Genomic DNA, 25,226 nt, shown 5'->3' with positions numbered 1-25,226 from the left:
CATCGATGTTCCAGAACCGAAAGATTGTTCGAAAAAAGTGGTAGATAGCCGAAAAAAGTGACAGGGGTGCAACACGAGGACTTCCCAGGAGGTCACCCATCCTAGTACTACTCTCGCCCAAGCACGCTTAACTTCGGAGTTCTGATGGGATCCAGTGCATTTGTGCTGGTATGATCGCACCCAGCATGCCACTCCATTGTCAAAGTAATAAAGAGTTTCCACTCGCATTGTCGTACGAAGTCCGTTTAAATGAAAGTGCGAAAAAATCCTGCTAGATGACACCGGATGGACGATCCGAGCATGTCGGGAAGCCGGATGACCGCCAGGGCTGTCATCGCGCGATGGATCTTCCCGAGTACCCCCGAATTAATATAAGAATCACGACGATCTGACGGGCGGATCAAAAGTTATCGTCGGAACGATATTTGTGCACCAAGGGTAGCTCACGGCCAGTAAACACCTTCCGACCGGATTCATGACTCGCATCCACTAGTACACTCATCCGCTATAGCCTGTACGTCACTGAATCTAAACAAACCCCCGCTATAATTTGACTGCAAATGAAATGTCAGAACGTATTCCGTTTATCGAATCAAACGACACTATCACCCCGCCATAATAAAGACCGGACGTCTTTGAATTCACCATCCGGAAGAAAATAAAAAGATCCGAACCGAAACGTAGGAGGCGACGCACTAAACGTGCGTTTCAGTTCGCATCGATGTTCCAGAACCGAAAGATTGTTCGAAAAAAGTGGTAGATAGCCGAAAAAAGTGACAGGGGTGCAACACGAGGACTTCCCAGGAGGTCACCCATCCTAGTACTACTCTCGCCCAAGCACGCTTAACTTCGGAGTTCTGATGGGATCCAGTGCATTTGTGCTGGTATGATCGCACCCAGCATGCCTCTCCATTGTCAAAGTAATAAAGAGTTTCCACTCGCATTGTCGTACGAAGTCCGTTTAAATGAAAGTGCGAAAAAATCCTGCTAGATGACACCGGATGGACGATCCGAGCATGTCGGGAAGCCGGATGACCGCCAGGGCTGTCATCGCGCGATGGATCTTCCCGAGTACCCCCGAATCAATATAAGAATCGCCACGATCTGACGGGCGGATCAAAAGTTATCGTCGGAACGATATTTGTGCACCAAGGGTAGCTCACGGCCAGTAAACACCTTCCGACCGGATTCATGACTCGCATCCACTAGTACACTCATCCGCTATAGCCTGTACGTCACTGAATCTAAACAAACCCCCGCTATAATTTGACCGCAAATGAAATGTCAGAACGAATTCCGTTTATCGAATCAAACGACACTATCACCCCGCCATAATAAAGACCGGACGTCTTTGAATTCACCATCCGGAAGAAAATAAAAAGATCCGAACCGAAACGTAGGAGGCGACGCACTAAACGTGCGTTTCAGTTCGCATCGATGTTCCAGAACCGAAAGATTGTTCGAAAAAAGTGGTTGATAGCCGAAAAAAGTGACAGGGGTGCAACACGAGGACTTCCCAGGAGGTCACCCATCCTAGTACTACTCTCGCCCAAGCACGCTTAACTTCGGAGTTCTGATGGGATCCAGTGCATTTGTGCTGGTATGATCGCACCCAGCATGCCTCTCCATTGTCAAAGTAATAAAGAGTTTCCACTCGCATTGTCGTACGAAGTCCGTTTAAATGAAAGTGCGAAAAAATCCTGCTAGATGACACCGGATGGACGATCCGAGCATGTCGGGAAGCCGGATGACCGCCAGGGCTGTCATCGCGCGATGGATCTTCCCGAGTACCCCCGAATCAATATAAGAATCGCCACGATCTGACGGGCGGATCAAAAGTTATCGTCGGAACGATATTTGTGCACCAAGGGTAGCTCACGGCCAGTAAACACCTTCCGACCGGATTCATGACTCGCATCCACTAGTACACTCATCCGCTATAGCCTGTACGTCACTGAATCTAAACAAACCCCCGCTATAATTTGACCGCAAATGAAATGTCAGAACGAATTCCGTTTATCGAATCAAACGACACTATCACCCCGCCATAATAAAGACCGGACGTCTTTGAATTCACCATCCGGAAGAAAATAAAAAGATCCGAACCGAAACGTAGGAGGCGACGCACTAAACGTGCGTTTCAGTTCGCATCGATGTTCCAGAACCGAAAGATTGTTCGAAAAAAGTGGTTGATAGCCGAAAAAAGTGACAGGGGTGCAACACGAGGACTTCCCAGGAGGTCACCCATCCTAGTACTACTCTCGCCCAAGCACGCTTAACTTCGGAGTTCTGATGGGATCCAGTGCATTTGTGCTGGTATGATCGCACCCAGCATGCCTCTCCATTGTCAAAGTAATAAAGAGTTTCCACTCGCATTGTCGTACGAAGTCCGTTTAAATGAAAGTGCGAAAAAATCCTGCTAGATGACACCGGATGGACGATCCGAGCATGTCGGGAAGCCGGATGACCGCCAGGGCTGTCATCGCGCGATGGATCTTCCCGAGTACCCCCGAATCAATATAAGAATCGCCACGATCTGACGGGCGGATCAAAAGTTATCGTCGGAACGATATTTGTGCACCAAGGGTAGCTCACGGCCAGTAAACACCTTCCGACCGGATTCATGACTCGCATCCACTAGTACACTCATCCGCTATAGCCTGTACGTCACTGAATCTAAACAAACCCCCGCTATAATTTGACCGCAAATGAAATGTCAGAACGAATTCCGTTTATCGAATCAAACGACACTATCACCCCGCCATAATAAAGACCGGACGTCTTTGAATTCACCATCCGGAAGAAAATAAAAAGATCCGAACCGAAACGTAGGAGGCGACGCACTAAACGTGCGTTTCAGTTCGCATCGATGTTCCAGAACCGAAAGATTGTTCGAAAAAAGTGGTAGATAGCCGAAAAAAGTGACAGGGGTGCAACACGAGGACTTCCCAGGAGGTCACCCATCCTAGTACTACTCTCGCCCAAGCACGCTTAACTTCGGAGTTCTGATGGGATCCAGTGCATTTGTGCTGGTATGATCGCACCCAGCATGCCTCTCCATTGTCAAAGTAATAAAGAGTTTCCACTCGCATTGTCGTACGAAGTCCGTTTAAATGAAAGTGCGAAAAAATCCTGCTAGATGACACCGGATGGACGATCCGAGCATGTCGGGAAGCCGGATGACCGCCAGGGCTGTCATCGCGCGATGAATCTTCCCGAGTACCCCCGAATCAATATAAGAACCGCCACGATCTGACGGGCGGATCAAAAGTTATCGTCGGAACGATATTTGTGCACCAAGGGTAGCTCACGGCCAGTAAACACCTTCCGACCGGATTCATGACTCGCATCCACTAGTACACTCATCCGCTATAGCCTGTACGTCACTGAATCTAAACAAACCCCCGCTATAATTTGACCGCAAATGAAATGTCAGAACGAATTCCGTTTATCGAATCAAACGACACTATCACCCCGCCATAATAAAGACCGGACGTGTTTGAATTCACCATCCGGAAGAAAATAAAAAGATCCGAACCGAAACGTAGGAGGCGACGCACTAAACGTGCGTTTCAGTTCGCATCGATGTTCCAGAACCGAAAGATTGTTCGAAAAAAGTGGTAGATAGCCGAAAAAAGTGACAGGGGTGCAACACGAGGACTTCCCAGGAGGTCACCCATCCTAGTACTACTCTCGCCCGAGCACGCTTAACTTCGGAGTTCTGATGGGATCCAGTGCATTTGTGCTGGTATGATCGCACCCAGCATGCCACTCCATTGTCAAAGTAATAAAGAGTTTCCACTCGCATTGTCGTACGAAGTCCGTTTAAATGAAAGTGCGAAAAAATCCTGCTAGATGACACCGGATGGACGATCCGAGCATGTCGGGAAGCCGGATGACCGCCAGGGCTGTCATCGCGCGATGGATCTTCCCGAGTACCCACGAATCAATATAAGAATCACGACGATCTGACGGGCGGATCAAAAGTTATCGTCGGAACGATATTTGTGCACCAAGGGTAGCTCACGGCCAGTAAACACCTTCCGACCGGATTCATGACTCGCATCCACTAGTACACTCATCCGCTATAGCCTGTACGTCACTGAATCTAAACAAACCCCCGCTATAATTTGACTGCAAATGAAATGTCAGAACGAATTCCGTTTATCGAATCAAACGACACTATCACCCCGCCATAATAAAGACCGGACGTCTTTGAATTCACCATCCGGAAGAAAATAAAAAGATCCGAACCGAAACGTAGGAGGCGACGCACTAAACGTGCGTTTCAGTTCGCATCGAGGGGTGCAACACGAGGACTTCCCAGGAGGTCACCCATCCTAGTACTACTCTCGCCCAAGCACGCTTAACTTCGGAGTTCTGATGGGATCCAGTGCATTTGTGCTGGTATGATCGCACCCAGCATGCCTCTCCATTGTCAAAGTAATAAAGAGTTTCCACTCGCATTGTCGTACGAAGTCCGTTTAAATGAAAGTGCGAAAAAATCCTGCTAGATGACACCGGATGGACGATCCGAGCATGTCGGGAAGCCGGATGACCGCCAGGGCTGTCATCGCGCGATTAATCTTCCCGAGTACCCCCGAATCAATATAAGAATCGCCACGATCTGACGGGCGGATCAAAAGTTCTCGTCGGAACGATATTTGTGCACCAAGGGTAGCTCACGGCCAGTAAACACCTTCCGACCGGATTCATGACTCGCATCCACTAGTACACTCATCCGCTATAGCCTGTACGTCAGTGAATCTAAACAAACCCCCGCTATAATTTGACTGCAAATGAAATGTCAGAACGAATTCCGTTTATCGAATCAAACGACACTATCACCCCGCCATAATAAAGACCGGACGTCTTTGAATTCACCATCCGGAAGAAAATAAAAAGATCCGAACCGAAACGTAGGAGGCGACGCACTAAACGTGGGTTTCAGTTCGCATCGATGTTCCAGAACCGAAAGATTGTTCGAAAAAAGTGGTAGATAGCCGAAAAAAGTGACAGGGGTGCAACACGAGGACTTCCCAGGAGGTCACCCATCCTAGTACTACTCTCGCCCAAGCACGCTTAACTTCGGAGTTCTGATGGGATCCAGTGCATTTGTACTGGTATGATCGCACCCAGCATGCCTCTCCATTGTCAAAGTAATAAAGAGTTTCCACTCGCATTGTCGTACGAAGTCCGTTTAAATGAAAGTGCGAAAAAATCCTGCTAGATGACACCGGATGGACGATCCGAGCATGTCGGGAAGCCGGATGACTGCCATGGCTGTCATCGCGCGATGGATCTTCCCGAGTACCCCCGAATCAATATAAGAAACGCCACGATCTGACGGGCGGATCAAAAGTTATCGTCGGAACGATATTTGTGCACCAAGGGTAGCTCACGGCCAGTAAACACCTTCCGACCGGATTCATGACTCGCATCCACTAGTACACTCATCCGCTATAGCCTGTACGTCACTGAATCTAAACAAACCCCCGCTATAATTTGACCGCAAATGAAATGTCAGAACGAATTCCGTTTATCGAATCAAACGACACTATCACCTCGCCATAATAAAGACCGGACGTCTTTGAATTCACCATCCGGAAGAAAATAAAAAGATCCGAACCGAAACGTAGGAGGCGACGCACTAAACGTGCGTTTCAGTTCGCATCGATGTTCCAGAACCGAAAGATTGTTCGAAAAAAGTGGTAGATAGCCGAAAAAAGTGACAGGGGTGCAACACGAGGACTTCCCAGGAGGTCACCCATCCTAGTACTACTCTCGCCCAAGCACGCTTAACTTCGGAGTTCTGATGGGATCCAGTGCATTTGTGCTGGTATGATCGCACCCAGCATGCCTCTCCATTGTCAAAGTAATAAAGCGTTTCCACTCGCATTGTCGTACGAAGTCCGTTTAAATGAAAGTGCGAAAAAATCCTGCTAGATGACACCGGATGGACGATCCGAGCATGTCTGGAAGCCGGATGACCGCCAGGGCTGTCATCGCGCGATGAATCTTCCCGAGTACCCCCGAATCAATATAAGAATCGCCACGATCTGACGGGCGGATCAAAAGTTATCGTCGGAACGATATTTGTGCACCAAGGGTAGCTCACGGCCAGTAAACATCTTCCGACCGGATTCATGACTCGCATCCACTAGTACACTCATCCGCTATAGCCTGTACGTCACTGAATCTAAACAAACCCCCGCTATAATTTGACCGCAAATGAAATGTCAGAACGAATTCCGTTTATCGAATCAAACGACACTATCACCCCGCCATAATAAAGACCGGACGTCTTTGAATTCACCATCCGGAAGAAAATAAAAAGATCCGAACCGAAACGTAGGAGGCGTCGCACTAAACGTGCGTTTCAGTTCGCATCGATGTTCCAGAACCGAAAGATTGTTCGAAAAAAGTGGTAGATAGCCGAAAAAAGTGACAGGGGTGCAACACGAGGACTTCCCAGGAGGTCACCCATCCTAGTACTACTCTCGCCCAAGCACGCTTAACTTCGGAGTTCTGATGGGATCCAGTGCATTTGTGCTGGTATGATCGCACCCAGCATGCCTTTCCATTGTCAAAGTAATAAAGAGTTTCCACTCGCATTGTCGTACGAAGTCCGTTTAAATGAAAGTGCGACAAAATCCTGCTAGATGACACCGGATGGACGATCCGAGCATGTCGGGAAGCCGGATGACCGCCAGGGCTGTCATCGCGCGATTAATCTTCCCGAGTACCCCCGAATCAATATAAGAATCGCTACGATCTGACGGGCGGATCAAAAGTTATCGTCGGAACGATATTTGTGCACCAAGGGTAGCTCACGGCCAGTAAACACCTTCCGACCGGATTCATGACTCGCATCCACTAGTACACTCATCCGCTATAGCCTGTACGTCACTGAATCTAAACAAACCCCCGCTATAATTTGACTGCAAATGAAATGTCAGAACGAATTCCGTTTATCGAATCAAACGACACTATCACCCCGCCATAATAAAGACCGGACGTCTTTGAATTCACCATCCGGAAGAAAATAAAAAGATCCGAACCGAAACGTAGGAGGCGACGCACTAAACGTGCGTTTCAGTTCGCATCGATGTTCCAGAACCGAAAGATTGTTCGAAAAAAGTGGTAGATAGCCGAAAAAAGTGACAGGGGTGCAACACGAGGACTTCCCAGGAGGTCACCCATCCTAGTACTACTCTCGCCCAAGCACGCTTAACTTCGGAGTTCTGATGGGATCCAGTGCATTTGTGCTGGTATGATCGCACCCAGCATGCCTCTCAATTGTCAAAGTAATAAAGAGTTTCCACTCGCATTGTCGTACGAAGTCCGTTTAAATGAAAGTGCGAAAAAATCCTGCTAGATGACACCGGATGGACGATCCGAGCATGTCGGGAAGCCGGATGACTGCCAGGGCTGTCATCGCGCGATAGATCTTCCCGAGTACCCCCGAATCAATATAAGAATCGCCACGATCTGACGGGCGGATCAAAAGTTATCGTCGGAACGATATTTGTGCACCAAGGGTAGCTCACGGCCAGTAAACACCTTCCGACCGGATTCATGACTCGCATCCACTAGTACACTCATCCGCTATAGCCTGTACGTCACTGAATCTAAACAAACCCCCGCTATAATTTGACCGCAAATGAAATGTCAGAACGAATTCCGTTTATCGAATCAAACGACACTATCACCCCGCCATAATAAAGACCGGACGTCTTTGAATTCACCATCCGGAAGAAAATAAAAAGATCCGAACCGAAACGTAGGAGGCGACGCACTAAACGTGCGTTTCAGTTCCCATCGATGTTCCAGAACCGAAAGATTGTTCGAAAAAAGTGGTAGATAGCCGAAAAAAGTGACAGGGGTGCAACACGAGGACTTCCCAGGAGGTCACCCATCCTAGTACTACTCTCGCCCAAGCACGCTTAACTTCGGAGTTCTGATGGGATCCAGTGCATTTGTGCTGGTATGATCGCACCCAGCATGCCTCTCAATTGTCAAAGTAATAAAGAGTTTCCACTCGCATTGTCGTACGAAGTCCGTTTAAATGAAAGTGCGAAAAAATCCTGCTAGATGACACCGGATGGACGATCCGAGCATGTCGGGAAGCCGGATGACTGCCAGGGCTGTCATCGCGCGATAGATCTTCCCGAGTACCCCCGAATCAATATAAGAATCGCCACGATCTGACGGGCGGATCAAAAGTTATCGTCGGAACGATATTTGTGCACCAAGGGTAGCTCACGGCCAGTAAACACCTTCCGACCGGATTCATGACTCGCATCCACTAGTACACTCATCCGCTATAGCCTGTACGTCACTGAATCTAAACAAACCCCCGCTATAATTTGACCGCAAATGAAATGTCAGAACGAATTCCGTTTATCGAATCAAACGACACTATCACCCCGCCATAATAAAGACCGGACGTCTTTGAATTCACCATCCGGAAGAAAATAAAAAGATCCGAACCGAAACGTAGGAGGCGACGCACTAAACGTGCGTTTCAGTTCCCATCGATGTTCCAGAACCGAAAGATTGTTCGAAAAAAGTGGTAGATAGCCGAAAAAAGTGACAGGGGTGCAACACGAGGACTTCCCAGGAGGTCACCCATCCTAGTACTACTCTCGCCCAAGCACGCTTAACTTCGGAGTTCTGATGGGATCCAGTGCATTTGTGCTGGTATGATCGCACCCAGCATGCCTCTCCATTGTCAAAGTAATAAAGAGTTTCCACTCGCATTGTCGTACGAAGTCCGTTTAAATGAAAGTGCGAAAAAATCCTGCTAGATGACACCGGATGGACGATCCGAGCATGTCGGGAAGCCGGATGACCGCCAGGGCTGTCATCGCGCGATGAATCTTCCCGAGTACCCCCGAATCAATATAAGAACCGCCACGATCTGACGGGCGGATCAAAAGTTATCGTCGGAACGATATTTGTGCACCAAGGGTAGCTCACGGCCAGTAAACACCTTCCGACCGGATTCATGACTCGCATCCACTAGTACACTCATCCGCTATAGCCTGTACGTCACTGAATCTAAACAAACCCCCGCTATAATTTGACCGCAAATGAAATGTCAGAACGAATTCCGTTTATCGAATCAAACGACACTATCACCCCGCCATAATAAAGACCGGACGTGTTTGAATTCACCATCCGGAAGAAAATAAAAAGATCCGAACCGAAACGTAGGAGGCGACGCACTAAACGTGCGTTTCAGTTCGCATCGATGTTCCAGAACCGAAAGATTGTTCGAAAAAAGTGGTAGATAGCCGAAAAAAGTGACAGGGGTGCAACACGAGGACTTCCCAGGAGGTCACCCATCCTAGTACTACTCTCGCCCAAGCACGCTTAACTTCGGAGTTCTGATGGGATCCAGTGCATTTGTGCTGGTATGATCGCACCCAGCATGCCACTCCATTGTCAAAGTAATAAAGAGTTTCCACTCGCATTGTCGTACGAAGTCCGTTTAAATGAAAGTGCGAAAAAATCCTGCTAGATGACACCGGATGGACGATCCGAGCATGTCGGGAAGCCGGATGACCGCCAGGGCTGTCATCGCGCGATGGATCTTCCCGAGTACCCCCGAATTAATATAAGAATCACGACGATCTGACGGGCGGATCAAAAGTTATCGTCGGAACGATATTTGTGCACCAAGGGTAGCTCACGGCCAGTAAACACCTTCCGACCGGATTCATGACTCGCATCCACTAGTACACTCATCCGCTATAGCCTGTACGTCACTGAATCTAAACAAACCCCCGCTATAATTTGACTGCAAATGAAATGTCAGAACGAATTCCGTTTATCGAATCAAACGACACTATCACCCCGCCATAATAAAGACCGGACGTCTTTGAATTCACCATCCGGAAGAAAATAAAAAGATCCGAACCGAAACGTAGGAGGCGACGCACTAAACGTGCGTTTCAGTTCGCATCGATGTTCCAGAACCGAAAGATTGTTCGAAAAAAGTGGTAGATAGCCGAAAAAAGTGACAGGGGTGCAACACGAGGACTTCCCAGGAGGTCACCCATCCTAGTACTACTCTCGCCCAAGCACGCTTAACTTCGGAGTTCTGATGGGATCCAGTGCATTTGTGCTGGTATGATCGCACCCAGCATGCCTCTCCATTGTCAAAGTAATAAAGAGTTTCCACTCGCATTGTCGTACGAAGTCCGTTTAAATGAAAGTGCGAAAAAATCCTGCTAGATGACACCGGATGGACGATCCGAGCATGTCGGGAAGCCGGATGACCGCCAGGGCTGTCATCGCGCGATGGATCTTCCCGAGTACCCCCGAATCAATATAAGAATCGCCACGATCTGACGGGCGGATCAAAAGTTATCGTCGGAACGATATTTGTGCACCAAGGGTAGCTCACGGCCAGTAAACACCTTCCGACCGGATTCATGACTCGCATCCACTAGTACACTCATCCGCTATAGCCTGTACGTCACTGAATCTAAACAAACCCCCGCTATAATTTGACCGCAAATGAAATGTCAGAACGAATTCCGTTTATCGAATCAAACGACACTATCACCCCGCCATAATAAAGACCGGACGTCTTTGAATTCACCATCCGGAAGAAAATAAAAAGATCCGAACCGAAACGTAGGAGGCGACGCACTAAACGTGCGTTTCAGTTCGCATCGATGTTCCAGAACCGAAAGATTGTTCGAAAAAAGTGGTTGATAGCCGAAAAAAGTGACAGGGGTGCAACACGAGGACTTCCCAGGAGGTCACCCATCCTAGTACTACTCTCGCCCAAGCACGCTTAACTTCGGAGTTCTGATGGGATCCAGTGCATTTGTGCTGGTATGATCGCACCCAGCATGCCTCTCCATTGTCAAAGTAATAAAGAGTTTCCACTCGCATTGTCGTACGAAGTCCGTTTAAATGAAAGTGCGAAAAAATCCTGCTAGATGACACCGGATGGACGATCCGAGCATGTCGGGAAGCCGGATGACCGCCAGGGCGGTCATCGCGCGATGGATCTTCCCGAGTACCCCCGAATCAATATAAGAATCGCCACGATCTGACGGGCGGATCAAAAGTTATCGTCGGAACGATATTTGTGCACCAAGGGTAGCTCACGGCCAGTAAACACCTTCCGACCGGATTCATGACTCGCATCCACTAGTACACTCATCCGCTATAGCCTGTACGTCACTGAATCTAAACAAACCCCCGCTATAATTTGACCGCAAATGAAATGTCAGAACGAATTCCGTTTATCGAATCAAACGACACTATCACCCCGCCATAATAAAGACCGGACGTCTTTGAATTCACCATCCGGAAGAAAATAAAAAGATCCGAACCGAAACGTAGGAGGCGACGCACTAAACGTGCGTTTCAGTTCGCATCGATGTTCCAGAACCGAAAGATTGTTCGAAAAAAGTGGTAGATAGCCGAAAAAAGTGACAGGGGTGCAACACGAGGACTTCCCAGGAGGTCACCCATCCTAGTACTACTCTCGCCCAAGCACGCTTAACTTCGGAGTTCTGATGGGATCCAGTGCATTTGTGCTGGTATGATCGCACCCAGCATGCCTCTCCATTGTCAAAGTAATAAAGAGTTTCCACTCGCATTGTCGTACGAAGTCCGTTTAAATGAAAGTGCGAAAAAATCCTGCTAGATGACACCGGATGGACGATCCGAGCATGTCGGGAAGCCGGATGACCGCCAGGGCTGTCATCGCGCGATGAATCTTCCCGAGTACCCCCGAATCAATATAAGAACCGCCACGATCTGACGGGCGGATCAAAAGTTATCGTCGGAACGATATTTGTGCACCAAGGGTAGCTCACGGCCAGTAAACACCTTCCGACCGGATTCATGACTCGCATCCACTAGTACACTCATCCGCTATAGCCTGTACGTCACTGAATCTAAACAAACCCCCGCTATAATTTGACCGCAAATGAAATGTCAGAACGAATTCCGTTTATCGAATCAAACGACACTATCACCCCGCCATAATAAAGACCGGACGTGTTTGAATTCACCATCCGGAAGAAAATAAAAAGATCCGAACCGAAACGTAGGAGGCGACGCACTAAACGTGCGTTTCAGTTCGCATCGATGTTCCAGAACCGAAAGATTGTTCGAAAAAAGTGGTAGATAGCCGAAAAAAGTGACAGGGGTGCAACACGAGGACTTCCCAGGAGGTCACCCATCCTAGTACTACTCTCGCCCAAGCACGCTTAACTTCGGAGTTCTGATGGGATCCAGTGCATTTGTGCTGGTATGATCGCACCCAGCATGCCACTCCATTGTCAAAGTAATAAAGAGTTTCCACTCGCATTGTCGTACGAAGTCCGTTTAAATGAAAGTGCGAAAAAATCCTGCTAGATGACACCGGATGGACGATCCGAGCATGTCGGGAAGCCGGATGACCGCCAGGGCTGTCATCGCGCGATGGATCTTCCCGAGTACCCCCGAATCAATATAAGAATCACGACGATCTGACGGGCGGATCAAAAGTTATCGTCGGAACGATATTTGTGCACCAAGGGTAGCTCACGGCCAGTAAACACCTTCCGACCGGATTCATGACTCGCATCCACTAGTACACTCATCCGCTATAGCCTGTACGTCACTGAATCTAAACAAACCCCCGCTATAATTTGACTGCAAATGAAATGTCAGAACGAATTCCGTTTATCGAATCAAACGACACTATCACCCCGCCATAATAAAGACCGGACGTCTTTGAATTCACCATCCGGAAGAAAATAAAAAGATCCGAACCGAAACGTAGGAGGCGACGCACTAAACGTGCGTTTCAGTTCGCATCGATGTTCCAGAACCGAAAGATTGTTCGAAAAAAGTGGTAGATAGCCGAAAAAAGTGACAGGGGTGCAACACGAGGACTTCCCAGGAGGTCACCCATCCTAGTACTACTCTCGCCCAAGCACGCTTAACTTCGGAGTTCTGATGGGATCCAGTGCATTTGTGCTGGTATGATCGCACCCAGCATGCCTCTCCATTGTCAAAGTAATAAAGAGTTTCCACTCGCATTGTCGTACGAAGTCCGTTTAAATGAAAGTGCGAAAAAATCCTGCTAGATGACACCGGATGGACGATCCGAGCATGTCGGGAAGCCGGATGACCGCCAGGGCTGTCATCGCGCGATGGATCTTCCCGAGTACCCCCGAATCAATATAAGAATCGCCACGATCTGACGGGCGGATCAAAAGTTATCGTCGGAACGATATTTGTGCACCAAGGGTAGCTCACGGCCAGTAAACACCTTCCGACCGGATTCATGACTCGCATCCACTAGTACACTCATCCGCTATAGCCTGTACGTCACTGAATCTAAACAAACCCCCGCTATAATTTGACCGCAAATGAAATGTCAGAACGAATTCCGTTTATCGAATCAAACGACACTATCACCCCGCCATAATAAAGACCGGACGTCTTTGAATTCACCATCCGGAAGAAAATAAAAAGATCCGAACCGAAACGTAGGAGGCGACGCACTAAACGTGCGTTTCAGTTCGCATCGATGTTCCAGAACCGAAAGATTGTTCGAAAAAAGTGGTTGATAGCCGAAAAAAGTGACAGGGGTGCAACACGAGGACTTCCCAGGAGGTCACCCATCCTAGTACTACTCTCGCCCAAGCACGCTTAACTTCGGAGTTCTGATGGGATCCAGTGCATTTGTGCTGGTATGATCGCACCCAGCATGCCTCTCAATTGTCAAAGTAATAAAGAGTTTCCACTCGCATTGTCGTACGAAGTCCGTTTAAATGAAAGTGCGAAAAAATCCTGCTAGATGACACCGGATGGACGATCCGAGCATGTCGGGAAGCCGGATGACCGCCAGGGCTGTCATCGCGCGATGAATCTTCCCGAGTACCCCCGAATCAATATAAGAACCGCCACGATCTGACGGGCGGATCAAAAGTTATCGTCGGAACGATATTTGTGCACCAAGGGTAGCTCACGGCCAGTAAACACCTTCCGACCGGATTCATGACTCGCATCCACTAGTACACTCATCCGCTATAGCCTGTACGTCACTGAATCTAAACAAACCCCCGCTATAATTTGACCGCAAATGAAATGTCAGAACGAATTCCGTTTATCGAATCAAACGACACTATCACCCCGCCATAATAAAGACCGGACGTGTTTGAATTCACCATCCGGAAGAAAATAAAAAGATCCGAACCGAAACGTAGGAGGCGACGCACTAAACGTGCGTTTCAGTTCGCATCGATGTTCCAGAACCGAAAGATTGTTCGAAAAAAGTGGTAGATAGCCGAAAAAAGTGACAGGGGTGCAACACGAGGACTTCCCAGGAGGTCACCCATCCTAGTACTACTCTCGCCCAAGCACGCTTAACTTCGGAGTTCTGATGGGATCCAGTGCATTTGTGCTGGTATGATCGCACCCAGCATGCCACTCCATTGTCAAAGTAATAAAGAGTTTCCACTCGCATTGTCGTACGAAGTCCGTTTAAATGAAAGTGCGAAAAAATCCTGCTAGATGACACCGGATGGACGATCCGAGCATGTCGGGAAGCCGGATGACCGCCAGGGCTGTCATCGCGCGATGAATCTTCCCGAGTACCCCCGAATCAATATAAGAACCGCCACGATCTGACGGGCGGATCAAAAGTTATCGTCGGAACGATATTTGTGCACCAAGGGTAGCTCACGGCCAGTAAACACCTTCCGACCGGATTCATGACTCGCATCCACTAGTACACTCATCCGCTATAGCCTGTACGTCACTGAATCTAAACAAACCCCCGCTATAATTTGACCGCAAATGAAATGTCAGAACGAATTCCGTTTATCGAATCAAACGACACTATCACCCCGCCATAATAAAGACCGGACGTGTTTGAATTCACCATCCGGAAGAAAATAAAAAGATCCGAACCGAAACGTAGGAGGCGACGCACTAAACGTGCGTTTCAGTTCGCATCGATGTTCCAGAACCGAAAGATTGTTCGAAAAAAGTGGTAGATAGCCGAAAAAAGTGACAGGGGTGCAACACGAGGACTTCCCAGGAGGTCACCCATCCTAGTACTACTCTCGCCCAAGCACGCTTAACTTCGGAGTTCTGATGGGATCCAGTGCATTTGTGCTGGTATGATCGCACCCAGCATGCCACTCCATTGTCAAAGTAATAAAGAGTTTCCACTCGCATTGTCGTACGAAGTCCGTTTAAATGAAAGTGCGAAAAAATCCTGCTAGATGACACCGGATGGACGATCCGAGCATGTCGGGAAGCCGGATGACCGCCAGGGCTGTCATCGCGCGATGGATCTTCCCGAGTACCCCCGAATCAATATAAGAATCACGACGATCTGACGGGCGGATCAAAAGTTATCGTCGGAACGATATTTGTGCACCAAGGGTAGCTCACGGCCAGTAAACACCTTCCGACCGGATTCATGACTCGCATCCACTAGTACACTCATCCGCTATAGCCTGTACGTCACTGAATCTAAACAAACCCCCGCTATAATTTGACTGCAAATGAAATGTCAGAACGAATTCCGTTTATCGAATCAAACGACACTATCACCCCGCCATAATAAAGACCGGACGTCTTTGAATTCACCATCCGGAAGAAAATAAAAAGATCCGAACCGAAACGTAGGAGGCGACGCACTAAACGTGCGTTTCAGTTCGCATCGATGTTCCAGAACCGAAAGATTGTTCGAAAAAAGTGGTAGATAGCCGAAAAAAGTGACAGGGGTGCAACACGAGGACTTCCCAGGAGGTCACCCATCCTAGTACTACTCTCGCCCAAGCACGCTTAACTTCGGAGTTCTGATGGGATCCAGTGCATTTGTGCTGGTATGATCGCACCCAGCATGCCTCTCCATTGTCAAAGTAATAAAGAGTTTCCACTCGCATTGTCGTACGAAGTCCGTTTAAATGAAAGTGCGAAAAAATCCTGCTAGATGACACCGGATGGACGATCCGAGCATGTCGGGAAGCCGGATGACCGCCAAGGCTGTCATCGCGCGATTAATCTTCCCGAGTACCCCCGAATCAATATAAGAATCGCTACGATCTGACGGGCGGATCAAAAGTTATCGTCGGAACGATATTTGTGCACCAAGGGTAGCTCACGGCCAGTAAACACCTTCCGACCGGATTCATGACTCGCATCCACTAGTACACTCATCCGCTATAGCCTGTACGTCACTGAATCTAAACAAACCCCCGCTATAATTTGACCGCAAATGAAATGTCAGAACGAATTCCGTTTATCGAATCAAACGACATTATCAGCCCGCCATAATAAAGACCGGACGTCTTTGAATTCACCATCCGGAAGAAAATAAAAAGATCCGAACCGAAACGTATGAGGCGACGCACTAAACGTGCGTTTCAGTTCGCATCGATGTTCCAGAACCGAAAGATTGTTCGAAAAAAGTGGTAGATAGCCGAAAAAAGTGACAGGGGTGCAACACGAGGACTTCCCAGGAGGTCACCCATCCTAGTACTACTCTCGCCCAAGCACGCTTAACTTCGGAGTTCTGATGGGATCCAGTGCATTTGTGCTGGTATGATCGCACCCAGCATGCCACTCCATTGTCAAAGTAGTAAAGAGTTTCCACTCGCATTGTCGTACGAAGTCCGTTTAAATGAAAGTGCGAAAAAATCCTGCTAGATGACACCGGATGGACGATCCGAGCATGTCGGGAAGCCGGATGACCGCCAGGGCTGTCATCGCGCGATGGATCTTCCCGAGTACCCACGAATCAATATAAGAATCACGACGATCTGACGGGCGGATCAAAAGTTATCGTCGGAACGATATTTGTGCACCAAGGGTAGCTCACGGCCAGTAAACACCTTCCGACCGGATTCATGACTCGCATCCACTAGTACACTCATCCGCTATAGCCTGTACGTCACTGAATCTAAACAAACCCCCGCTATAATTTGACTGCAAATGAAATGTCAGAACGAATTCCGTTTATCGAATCAAACGACACTATCACCCCGCCATAATAAAGACCGGACGTCTTTGAATTCACCATCCGGAAGAAAATAAAAAGATCCGAACCGAAACGTAGGAGGCGACGCACTAAACGTGCGTTTCAGTTCGCATCGAGGGGTGCAACACGAGGACTTCCCAGGAGGTCACCCATCCTAGTACTACTCTCGCCCAAGCACGCTTAACTTCGGAGTTCTGATGGGATCCAGTGCATTTGTGCTGGTATGATCGCACCCAGCATGCCTCTCCATTGTCAAAGTAATAAAGAGTTTCCACTCGCATTGTCGTACGAAGTCCGTTTAAATGAAAGTGCGAAAAAATCCTGCTAGATGACACCGGATGGACGATCCGAGCATGTCGGGAAGCCGGATGACCGCCAGGGCTGTCATCGCGCGATTAATCTTCCCGAGTACCCCCGAATCAATATAAGAATCGCTACGATCTGACGGGCGGATAAAAAGTTATCGTCGGAACGATATTTGTGCACCAACGGTAGCTCACGGCCAGTAAACACCTTCCGACCGGATTCATGACTCGCATCCACTAGTACACTCATCCGCTATAGCCTGTACGTCACTGAATCTAAACAAACCCCCGCTATAATTTGACCGCAAATGAAATGTCAGAACGAATTCCGTTTATCGAATCAAACGACATTATCAGCCCGCCATAATAAAGACCGGACGTCTTTGAATTCACCATCCGGAAGAAAATAAAAAGATCCGAACCGAAACGTATGAGGCGACGCACTAAACGTGCGTTTCAGTTCGCATCGATGTTCCAGAACCGAAAGATTGTTCGAAAAAAGTGGTAGATAGCCGAAAAAAGTGACAGGGGTGCAACACGAGGACTTCCCAGGAGGTCACCCATCCTAGTACTACTCTCGCCCAAGCACGCTTAACTTCGGAGTTCTGATGGGATCCAGTGCATTTGTGCTGGTATGATCGCACCCAGCATGCCACTCCATTGTCAAAGTAATAAAGAGTTTCCACTCGCATTGTCGTACGAAGTCCGTTTAAATGAAAGTGCGAAAAAATCCTGCTAGATGACACCGGATGGACGATCCGAGCATGTCGGGAAGCCGGATGACCGCCAGGGCTGTCATCGCGCGATGGATCTTCCCGAGTACCCACGAATCAATATAAGAATCACGACGATCTGACGGGCGGATCAAAAGTTATCGTCGGAACGATATTTGTGCACCAAGGGTAGCTCACGGCCAGTAAACACCTTCCGACCGGATTCATGACTCGCATCCACTAGTACACTCATCCGCTATAGCCTGTACGTCACTGAATCTAAACAAACCCCCGCTATAATTTGACTGCAAATGAAATGTCAGAACGAATTCCGTTTATCGAATCAAACGACACTATCACCCCGCCATAATAAAGACCGGACGTCTTTGAATTCACCATCCGGAAGAAAATAAAAAGATCCGAACCGAAACGTAGGAGGCGACGCACTAAACGTGCGTTTCAGTTCGCATCGAGGGGTGCAACACGAGGACTTCCCAGGAGGTCACCCATCCTAGTACTACTCTCGCCCAAGCACGCTTAACTTCGGAGTTCTGATGGGATCCAGTGCATTTGTGCTGGTATGATCGCACCCAGCATGCCTCTCCATTGTCAAAGTAATAAAGAGTTTCCACTCGCATTGTCGTACGAAGTCCGTTTAAATGAAAGTGCGAAAAAATCCTGCTAGATGACACCGGATGGACGATCCGAGCATGTCGGGAAGCCGGATGACCGCCAGGGCTGTCATCGCGCGATTAATCTTCCCGAGTACCCCCGAATCAATATAAGAATCGCCACGATCTGACGGGCGGATCAAAAGTTCTCGTCGGAACGATATTTGTGCACCAAGGGTAGCTCACGGCCAGTAAACACCTTCCGACCGGATTCATGACTCGCATCCACTAGTACACTCATCCGCTATAGCCTGTACGTCAGTGAATCTAAACAAACCCCCGCTATAATTTGACTGCAAATGAAATGTCAGAACGAATTCCGTTTATCGAATCAAACGACACTATCACCCCGCCATAATAAAGACCGGACGTCTTTGAATTCACCATCCGGAAGAAAATAAAAAGATCCGAACCGAAACGTAGGAGGCGACGCACTAAACGTGCGTTTCAGTTCGCATCGATGTTCCAGAACCGAAAGATTGTTCGAAAAAAGTGGTAGATAGCCGAAAAAAGTGACAGGGGTGCAACACGAGGACTTCCCAGGAGGTCACCCATCCTAGTACTACTCTCGCCCAAGCACGCTTAACTTCGGAGTTCTGATGGGATCCAGTGCATTTTTGCTGGTATGATCGCACCCAGCATGCCTCTCCATTGTCAAAGTAATAAAGAGTTTCCACTCGCATTGTCGTACGAAGTCCGTTTAAATGAAAGTGCGAAAAAATCCTGCTAGATGACACCGGATGGACGATCCGAGCATGTCGGGAAGCCGGATGACTGCCATGGCTGTCATCGCGCGATGGATCTTCCCGAGTACCCCCGAATCAATATAAGAATCGCCACGATCTGACGGGCGGATCAAAAGTTATCGTCGGAACGATATTTGTGCACCAAGGGTAGCTCACGGCCAGTAAACACCTTCCGACCGGATTCATGACTCGCATCCACTAGTACACTCATCCGCTATAGCCTGTACGTCACTGAATCTAAACAAACCCCCGCTATAATTTGACCGCAAATGAAATGTCAGAACGAATTCCGTTTATCGAATCAAACGACACTATCACCTCGCCATAATAAAGACCGGACGTCTTTGAATTCACCATCCGGAAGAAAATAAAAAGATCCGAACCGAAACGTAGGAGGCGACGCACTAAACGTGCGTTTCAGTTCGCATCGATGTTCCAGAACCGAAAGATTGTTCGAAAAAAGTGGTAGATAGCCGAAAAAAGTGACAGGGGTGCAACACGAGGACTTCCCAGGAGGTCACCCATCCTAGTACTACTCTCGCCCAAGCACGCTTAACTTCGGAGTTCTGATGGGATCCAGTGGATTTGTGCTGGTATGATCGCACCCAGCATGCCTCTCCATTGTCAAAGTAATAAAGCGTTTCCACTCGCATTGTCGTACGAAGTCCGTTTAAATGAAAGTGCGAAAAAATCCTGCTAGATGACACCGGATGGACGATCCGAGCATGTCTGGAAGCCGGATGACCGCCAGGAATGTCATCGCGCGATGAATCTTCCCGAGTACCCCCGAATCAATATAAGAATCGCCACGATCTGACGGGCGGATCAAAAGTTATCGTCAGAACGATATTTGTGCACCAAGGGTAGCTCACGGCCAGTAAACATCTTCCGACCGGATTCATGACTCGCATCCACTAGTACACTCATCCGCTATAGCCTGTACGTCACTGAATCTAAACAAACCCCCGCTATAATTTGACCGCAAATGAAATGTCAGAACGAATTCCGTTTATCGAATCAAACGACACTATCACCCCGCCATAATAAAGACCGGACGTCTTTGAATTCACCATCCGGAAGAAAATAAAAAGATCCGAACCGAAACGTAAGAGGCGACGCACTAAACGTGCGTTTCAGTTCGCATCGATGTTCCAGAACCGAAAGATTGTTCGAAAAAAGTGGTAGATAGCCGAAAAAAGTGACAGGGGTGCAACACGAGGACTTCCCAGGAGGTCACCCATCCTAGTACTACTCTCGCCCAAGCACGCTTAACTTCGGAGTTCTGATGGGATCCAGTGCATTTTTGCTGGTATGATCGCACCCAGCATGCCTCTCCATTGTCAAAGTAATAAAGAGTTTCCACTCGCATTGTCGTACGAAGTCCGTTTAAATGAAAGTGCGAAAAAATCCTGCTAGATGACACCGGATGGACGATCCGAGCATGTCGGGAAGCCGGATGACTGCCATGGCTGTCATCGCGCGATGGATCTTCCCGAGTACCCCCGAATCAATATAAGAATCGCCACGATCTGACGGGCGGATCAAAAGTTATCGTCAGAACGATATTTGTGCACCAAGGGTAGCTCACGGCCAGTAAACACCTTCCGACCGGATTCATGACTCGCATCCACTAGTACACTCATCCGCTATAGCCTGTACGTCACTGAATCTAAACAAACCCCCGCTATAATTTGACCGCAAATGAAATGTCAGAACGAATTCCGTTTATCGAATCAAACGACACTATCACCTCGCCATAATAAAGACCGGACGTCTTTGAATTCACCATCCGGAAGAAAATAAAAAGATCCGAACCGAAACGTAGGAGGCGACGCACTAAACGTGCGTTTCAGTTCGCATCGATGTTCCAGAACCGAAAGATTGTTCGAAAAAAGTGGTAGATAGCCGAAAAAAGTGACAGGGGTGCAACACGAGGACTTCCCAGGAGGTCACCCATCCTAGTACTACTCTCGCCCAAGCACGCTTAACTTCGGAGTTCTGATGGGATCCAGTGGATTTGTGCTGGTATGATCGCACCCAGCATGCCTCTCCATTGTCAAAGTAATAAAGCGTTTCCACTCGCATTGTCGTACGAAGTCCGTTTAAATGAAAGTGCGAAAAAATCCTGCTAGATGACACCGGATGGACGATCCGAGCATGTCTGGAAGCCGGATGACCGCCAGGAATGTCATCGCGCGATGAATCTTCCCGAGTACCCCCGAATCAATATAAGAATCGCCACGATCTGACGGGCGGATCAAAAGTTATCGTCAGAACGATATTTGTGCACCAAGGGTAGCTCACGGCCAGTAAACATCTTCCGACCGGATTCATGACTCGCATCCACTAGTACACTCATCCGCTATAGCCTGTACGTCACTGAATCTAAACAAACCCCCGCTATAATTTGACCGCAAATGAAATGTCAGAACGAATTCCGTTTATCGAATCAAACGACACTATCACCCCGCCATAATAAAGACCGGACGTCTTTGAATTCACCATCCGGAAGAAAATAAAAAGATCCGAACCGAAACGTAGGAGGCGTCGCACTAAACGTGCGTTTCAGTTCGCATCGATGTTCCAGAACCGAAAGATTGTTCGAAAAAAGTGGTAGATAGCCGAAAAAAGTGACAGGGGTGCAACACGAGGACTTCCCAGGAGGTCACCCATCCTAGTACTACTCTCGCCCAAGCACGCTTAACTTCGGAGTTCTGATGGGATCCAGTGCATTTGTGCTGGTATGATCGCACCCAGCATGCCTCTCCATTGTCAAAGTAATAAAGAGTTTCCACTCGCATTGTCGTACGAAGTCCGTTTAAATGAAAGTGCGAAAAAATCCTGCTAGATGACACCGGATGGACGATCCGAGCATGTCGGGAAGCCGGATGACCGCCAGGGCTGTCATCGCGCGATGAATCTTCCCGAGTACCCCCGAATCAATATAAGAACCGCCACGATCTGACGGGCGGATCAAAAGTTATCGTCGGAACGATATTTGTGCACCAAGGGTAGCTCACGGCCAGTAAACACCTTCCGACCGGATTCATGACTCGCATCCACTAGTACACTCATCCGCTATAGCCTGTACGTCACTGAATCTAAACAAACCCCCGCTATAATTTGACCGCAAATGAAATGTCAGAACGAATTCCGTTTATCGAATCAAACGACACTATCACCCCGCCATAATAAAGACCGGACGTGTTTGAATTCACCATCCGGAAGAAAATAAAAAGATCCGAACCGAAACGTAGGAGGCGACGCACTAAACGTGCGTTTCAGTTCGCATCGATGTTCCAGAACCGAAAGATTGTTCGAAAAAAGTGGTAGATAGCCGAAAAAAGTGACAGGGGTGCAACACGAGGACTTCCCAGGAGGTCACCCATCCTAGTACTACTCTCGCCCACGCACGCTTAACTTCGGAGTTCTGATGGGATCCAGTGCATTTGTGCTGGTATGATCGCACCCAGCATGCCACTCCATTGTCAAAGTAATAAAGAGTTTCCACTCGCATTGTCGTACGAAGTCCGTTTAAATGAAAGTGCGAAAAAATCCTGCTAGATGACACCGGATGGACGATCCGAGCATGTCGGGAAGAAGGATGACCGCCAGGGCTGTCATCGCGCGATGAATCTTCCCGAGTACCCCCGAATCAATATAAGAACCGCCACGATCTGACGGGCGGATCAAAAGTTATCGTCGGAACGATATTTGTGCACCAAGGGTAGCTCACGGCCAGTAAACACCTTCCGACCGGATTCATGACTCGCATCCACTAGTACACTCATCCGCTATAGCCTGTACGTCACTGAATCTAAACAAACCCCCGCTATAATTTGACCGCAAATGAAATGTCAGAACGAATTCCGTTTATCGAATCAAACGACACTATCACCCCGCCATAATAAAGACCGGACGTGTTTGAATTCACCATCCGGAAGAAAATAAAAAGATCCGAACCGAAACGTAGGAGGCGACGCACTAAACGTGCGTTTCAGTTCGCATCGATGTTCCAGAACCGAAAGATTGTTCGAAAAAAGTGGTAGATAGCCGAAAAAAGTGACAGGGGTGCAACACGAGGACTTCCCAGGAGGTCACCCATCCTAGTACTACTCTCGCCCAAGCACGCTTAACTTCGGAGTTCTGATGGGATCCAGTGCATTTGTGCTGGTATGATCGCACCCAGCATGCCACTCCATTGTCAAAGTAATAAAGAGTTTCCACTCGCATTGTCGTACGAAGTCCGTTTAAATGAAAGTGCGAAAAAATCCTGCTAGATGACACCGGATGGACGATCCGAGCATGTCGGGAAGCCGGATGACCGCCAGGGCTGTCATCGCGCGATGGATCTTCCCGAGTACCCCCGAATCAATATAAGAATCACGACGATCTGACGGGCGGATCAAAAGTTATCGTCGGAACGATATTTGTGCACCAAGGGTAGCTCACGGCCAGTAAACACCTTCCGACCGGATTCATGACTCGCATCCACTAGTACACTCATCCGCTATAGCCTGTACGTCACTGAATCTAAACAAACCCCCGCTATAATTTGACTGCAAATGAAATGTTAGAACGAATTCCGTTTATCGAATCAAACGACACTATCACCCCGCCATAATAAAGACCGGACGTCTTTGAATTCACCATCCGGAAGAAAATAAAAAGATCCGAACCGAAACGTAGGAGGCGACGCACTAAACGTGCGTTTCAGTTCGCATCGATGTTCCAGAACCGAAAGATTGTTCGAAAAAAGTGGTAGATAGCCGAAAAAAGTGACAGGGGTGCAACACGAGGACTTCCCAGGAGGTCACCCATCCTAGTACTACTCTCGCCCAAGCACGCTTAACTTCGGAGTTCTGATGGGATCCAGTGCATTTGTGCTGGTATGATCGCACCCAGCATGCCTCTCCATTGTCAAAGTAATAAAGAGTTTCCACTCGCATTGTCGTACGAAGTCCGTTTAAATGAAAGTGCGAAAAAATCCTGCTAGATGACACCGGATGGACGATCCGAGCATGTCGGGAAGCCGGATGACCGCCAGGGCTGTCATCGCGCGATGAATCTTCCCGAGTACCCCCGAATCAATATAAGAACCGCCACGATCTGACGGGCGGATCAAAAGTTATCGTCGGAACGATATTTGTGCACCAAGGGTAGCTCACGGCCAGTAAACACCTTCCGACCGGATTCATGACTCGCATCCACTAGTACACTCATCCGCTATAGCCTGTACGTCACTGAATCTAAACAAACCCCCGCTATAATTTGACCGCAAATGAAATGTCAGAACGAATTCCGTTTATCGAATCAAACGACACTATCACCCCGCCATAATAAAGACCGGACGTGTTTGAATTCACCATCCGGAAGAAAATAAAAAGATCCGAACCGAAACGTAGGAGGCGACGCACTAAACGTGCGTTTCAGTTCGCATCGATGTTCCAGAACCGAAAGATTGTTCGAAAAAAGTGGTAGATAGCCGAAAAAAGTGACAGGGGTGCAACACGAGGACTTCCCAGGAGGTCACCCATCCTAGTACTACTCTCGCCCAAGCACGCTTAACTTCGGAGTTCTGATGGGATCCAGTGCATTTGTGCTGGTATGATCGCACCCAGCATGCCACTCCATTGTCAAAGTAATAAAGAGTTTCCACTCGCATTGTCGTACGAAGTCCGTTTAAATGAAAGTGCGAAAAAATCCTGCTAGATGACACCGGATGGACGATCCGAGCATGTCGGGAAGAAGGATGACCGCCAGGGCTGTCATCG

At 48.4% G+C, this 25,226-nt stretch overlaps 36 non-coding genes across 36 annotated transcripts; all 36 read right to left on the bottom strand.

Moving 5' to 3' along the window:
* Window positions 1–63: 63 nt before the first annotated feature.
* On the bottom strand, window positions 64–182 carry LOC143871219 (5S ribosomal RNA). Its single transcript, XR_013245994.1, has one exon. It is a non-coding gene; the product is annotated as a 5S ribosomal RNA (ribosomal RNA).
* A 597-nt stretch (window positions 183–779) lies between these two features.
* Window positions 780–898, bottom strand: LOC143871218 (5S ribosomal RNA). Its single transcript, XR_013245993.1, has one exon. It is a non-coding gene; the product is annotated as a 5S ribosomal RNA (ribosomal RNA).
* A 597-nt stretch (window positions 899–1,495) lies between these two features.
* Window positions 1,496–1,614, bottom strand: LOC143871217 (5S ribosomal RNA). Its single transcript, XR_013245992.1, has one exon. It is a non-coding gene; the product is annotated as a 5S ribosomal RNA (ribosomal RNA).
* Window positions 1,615–2,211: 597 nt separating this feature from the next.
* On the bottom strand, window positions 2,212–2,330 carry LOC143871216 (5S ribosomal RNA). Its single transcript, XR_013245991.1, has one exon. It is a non-coding gene; the product is annotated as a 5S ribosomal RNA (ribosomal RNA).
* A 597-nt stretch (window positions 2,331–2,927) lies between these two features.
* On the bottom strand, window positions 2,928–3,046 carry LOC143871215 (5S ribosomal RNA). The gene has a single exon (XR_013245990.1). It is a non-coding gene; the product is annotated as a 5S ribosomal RNA (ribosomal RNA).
* A 597-nt stretch (window positions 3,047–3,643) lies between these two features.
* LOC143873089 (5S ribosomal RNA) lies at window positions 3,644–3,762 on the bottom strand. The gene has a single exon (XR_013247811.1). It is a non-coding gene; the product is annotated as a 5S ribosomal RNA (ribosomal RNA).
* A 540-nt stretch (window positions 3,763–4,302) lies between these two features.
* Window positions 4,303–4,421, bottom strand: LOC143871214 (5S ribosomal RNA). The gene has a single exon (XR_013245989.1). It is a non-coding gene; the product is annotated as a 5S ribosomal RNA (ribosomal RNA).
* Window positions 4,422–5,018: 597 nt separating this feature from the next.
* On the bottom strand, window positions 5,019–5,137 carry LOC143873181 (5S ribosomal RNA). Its single transcript, XR_013247902.1, has one exon. It is a non-coding gene; the product is annotated as a 5S ribosomal RNA (ribosomal RNA).
* A 597-nt stretch (window positions 5,138–5,734) lies between these two features.
* On the bottom strand, window positions 5,735–5,853 carry LOC143871213 (5S ribosomal RNA). Its single transcript, XR_013245988.1, has one exon. It is a non-coding gene; the product is annotated as a 5S ribosomal RNA (ribosomal RNA).
* Window positions 5,854–6,450: 597 nt separating this feature from the next.
* Window positions 6,451–6,569, bottom strand: LOC143871212 (5S ribosomal RNA). The gene has a single exon (XR_013245987.1). It is a non-coding gene; the product is annotated as a 5S ribosomal RNA (ribosomal RNA).
* A 597-nt stretch (window positions 6,570–7,166) lies between these two features.
* On the bottom strand, window positions 7,167–7,285 carry LOC143871211 (5S ribosomal RNA). Its single transcript, XR_013245986.1, has one exon. It is a non-coding gene; the product is annotated as a 5S ribosomal RNA (ribosomal RNA).
* Window positions 7,286–7,882: 597 nt separating this feature from the next.
* Window positions 7,883–8,001, bottom strand: LOC143871209 (5S ribosomal RNA). Its single transcript, XR_013245984.1, has one exon. It is a non-coding gene; the product is annotated as a 5S ribosomal RNA (ribosomal RNA).
* Window positions 8,002–8,598: 597 nt separating this feature from the next.
* On the bottom strand, window positions 8,599–8,717 carry LOC143871208 (5S ribosomal RNA). Its single transcript, XR_013245983.1, has one exon. It is a non-coding gene; the product is annotated as a 5S ribosomal RNA (ribosomal RNA).
* Window positions 8,718–9,314: 597 nt separating this feature from the next.
* Window positions 9,315–9,433, bottom strand: LOC143871207 (5S ribosomal RNA). The gene has a single exon (XR_013245982.1). It is a non-coding gene; the product is annotated as a 5S ribosomal RNA (ribosomal RNA).
* A 597-nt stretch (window positions 9,434–10,030) lies between these two features.
* Window positions 10,031–10,149, bottom strand: LOC143871206 (5S ribosomal RNA). The gene has a single exon (XR_013245981.1). It is a non-coding gene; the product is annotated as a 5S ribosomal RNA (ribosomal RNA).
* A 597-nt stretch (window positions 10,150–10,746) lies between these two features.
* LOC143871205 (5S ribosomal RNA) lies at window positions 10,747–10,865 on the bottom strand. Its single transcript, XR_013245980.1, has one exon. It is a non-coding gene; the product is annotated as a 5S ribosomal RNA (ribosomal RNA).
* A 597-nt stretch (window positions 10,866–11,462) lies between these two features.
* On the bottom strand, window positions 11,463–11,581 carry LOC143871204 (5S ribosomal RNA). The gene has a single exon (XR_013245979.1). It is a non-coding gene; the product is annotated as a 5S ribosomal RNA (ribosomal RNA).
* A 597-nt stretch (window positions 11,582–12,178) lies between these two features.
* Window positions 12,179–12,297, bottom strand: LOC143871203 (5S ribosomal RNA). Its single transcript, XR_013245978.1, has one exon. It is a non-coding gene; the product is annotated as a 5S ribosomal RNA (ribosomal RNA).
* Window positions 12,298–12,894: 597 nt separating this feature from the next.
* On the bottom strand, window positions 12,895–13,013 carry LOC143871202 (5S ribosomal RNA). Its single transcript, XR_013245977.1, has one exon. It is a non-coding gene; the product is annotated as a 5S ribosomal RNA (ribosomal RNA).
* A 597-nt stretch (window positions 13,014–13,610) lies between these two features.
* Window positions 13,611–13,729, bottom strand: LOC143871201 (5S ribosomal RNA). The gene has a single exon (XR_013245976.1). It is a non-coding gene; the product is annotated as a 5S ribosomal RNA (ribosomal RNA).
* A 597-nt stretch (window positions 13,730–14,326) lies between these two features.
* Window positions 14,327–14,445, bottom strand: LOC143871200 (5S ribosomal RNA). Its single transcript, XR_013245975.1, has one exon. It is a non-coding gene; the product is annotated as a 5S ribosomal RNA (ribosomal RNA).
* Window positions 14,446–15,042: 597 nt separating this feature from the next.
* Window positions 15,043–15,161, bottom strand: LOC143871198 (5S ribosomal RNA). The gene has a single exon (XR_013245973.1). It is a non-coding gene; the product is annotated as a 5S ribosomal RNA (ribosomal RNA).
* Window positions 15,162–15,758: 597 nt separating this feature from the next.
* Window positions 15,759–15,877, bottom strand: LOC143871197 (5S ribosomal RNA). The gene has a single exon (XR_013245972.1). It is a non-coding gene; the product is annotated as a 5S ribosomal RNA (ribosomal RNA).
* Window positions 15,878–16,474: 597 nt separating this feature from the next.
* On the bottom strand, window positions 16,475–16,593 carry LOC143871196 (5S ribosomal RNA). Its single transcript, XR_013245971.1, has one exon. It is a non-coding gene; the product is annotated as a 5S ribosomal RNA (ribosomal RNA).
* A 540-nt stretch (window positions 16,594–17,133) lies between these two features.
* Window positions 17,134–17,252, bottom strand: LOC143871195 (5S ribosomal RNA). The gene has a single exon (XR_013245970.1). It is a non-coding gene; the product is annotated as a 5S ribosomal RNA (ribosomal RNA).
* A 597-nt stretch (window positions 17,253–17,849) lies between these two features.
* Window positions 17,850–17,968, bottom strand: LOC143871194 (5S ribosomal RNA). Its single transcript, XR_013245969.1, has one exon. It is a non-coding gene; the product is annotated as a 5S ribosomal RNA (ribosomal RNA).
* Window positions 17,969–18,508: 540 nt separating this feature from the next.
* Window positions 18,509–18,627, bottom strand: LOC143871193 (5S ribosomal RNA). The gene has a single exon (XR_013245968.1). It is a non-coding gene; the product is annotated as a 5S ribosomal RNA (ribosomal RNA).
* Window positions 18,628–19,224: 597 nt separating this feature from the next.
* On the bottom strand, window positions 19,225–19,343 carry LOC143873857 (5S ribosomal RNA). The gene has a single exon (XR_013248553.1). It is a non-coding gene; the product is annotated as a 5S ribosomal RNA (ribosomal RNA).
* Window positions 19,344–19,940: 597 nt separating this feature from the next.
* Window positions 19,941–20,059, bottom strand: LOC143873257 (5S ribosomal RNA). The gene has a single exon (XR_013247976.1). It is a non-coding gene; the product is annotated as a 5S ribosomal RNA (ribosomal RNA).
* A 597-nt stretch (window positions 20,060–20,656) lies between these two features.
* Window positions 20,657–20,775, bottom strand: LOC143873856 (5S ribosomal RNA). Its single transcript, XR_013248552.1, has one exon. It is a non-coding gene; the product is annotated as a 5S ribosomal RNA (ribosomal RNA).
* A 597-nt stretch (window positions 20,776–21,372) lies between these two features.
* On the bottom strand, window positions 21,373–21,491 carry LOC143873255 (5S ribosomal RNA). The gene has a single exon (XR_013247975.1). It is a non-coding gene; the product is annotated as a 5S ribosomal RNA (ribosomal RNA).
* Window positions 21,492–22,088: 597 nt separating this feature from the next.
* On the bottom strand, window positions 22,089–22,207 carry LOC143871192 (5S ribosomal RNA). The gene has a single exon (XR_013245967.1). It is a non-coding gene; the product is annotated as a 5S ribosomal RNA (ribosomal RNA).
* Window positions 22,208–22,804: 597 nt separating this feature from the next.
* LOC143873318 (5S ribosomal RNA) lies at window positions 22,805–22,923 on the bottom strand. The gene has a single exon (XR_013248033.1). It is a non-coding gene; the product is annotated as a 5S ribosomal RNA (ribosomal RNA).
* A 597-nt stretch (window positions 22,924–23,520) lies between these two features.
* LOC143871191 (5S ribosomal RNA) lies at window positions 23,521–23,639 on the bottom strand. Its single transcript, XR_013245966.1, has one exon. It is a non-coding gene; the product is annotated as a 5S ribosomal RNA (ribosomal RNA).
* Window positions 23,640–24,236: 597 nt separating this feature from the next.
* On the bottom strand, window positions 24,237–24,355 carry LOC143871190 (5S ribosomal RNA). Its single transcript, XR_013245965.1, has one exon. It is a non-coding gene; the product is annotated as a 5S ribosomal RNA (ribosomal RNA).
* A 597-nt stretch (window positions 24,356–24,952) lies between these two features.
* LOC143871189 (5S ribosomal RNA) lies at window positions 24,953–25,071 on the bottom strand. Its single transcript, XR_013245964.1, has one exon. It is a non-coding gene; the product is annotated as a 5S ribosomal RNA (ribosomal RNA).
* Between the last annotated feature and the right edge of the window lie 155 nt (window positions 25,072–25,226).

Source organism: Tasmannia lanceolata, unplaced genomic scaffold (genome assembly GCF_043159265.1).
Source record: "Tasmannia lanceolata isolate RefF3 unplaced genomic scaffold, GAP_Taslan_0.1 ptg000003l, whole genome shotgun sequence".
Classification (NCBI taxonomy): domain Eukaryota; kingdom Viridiplantae; phylum Streptophyta; class Magnoliopsida; order Canellales; family Winteraceae; genus Tasmannia; species Tasmannia lanceolata.
This window is presented reverse-complemented; position numbering and strand designations above follow the sequence as displayed.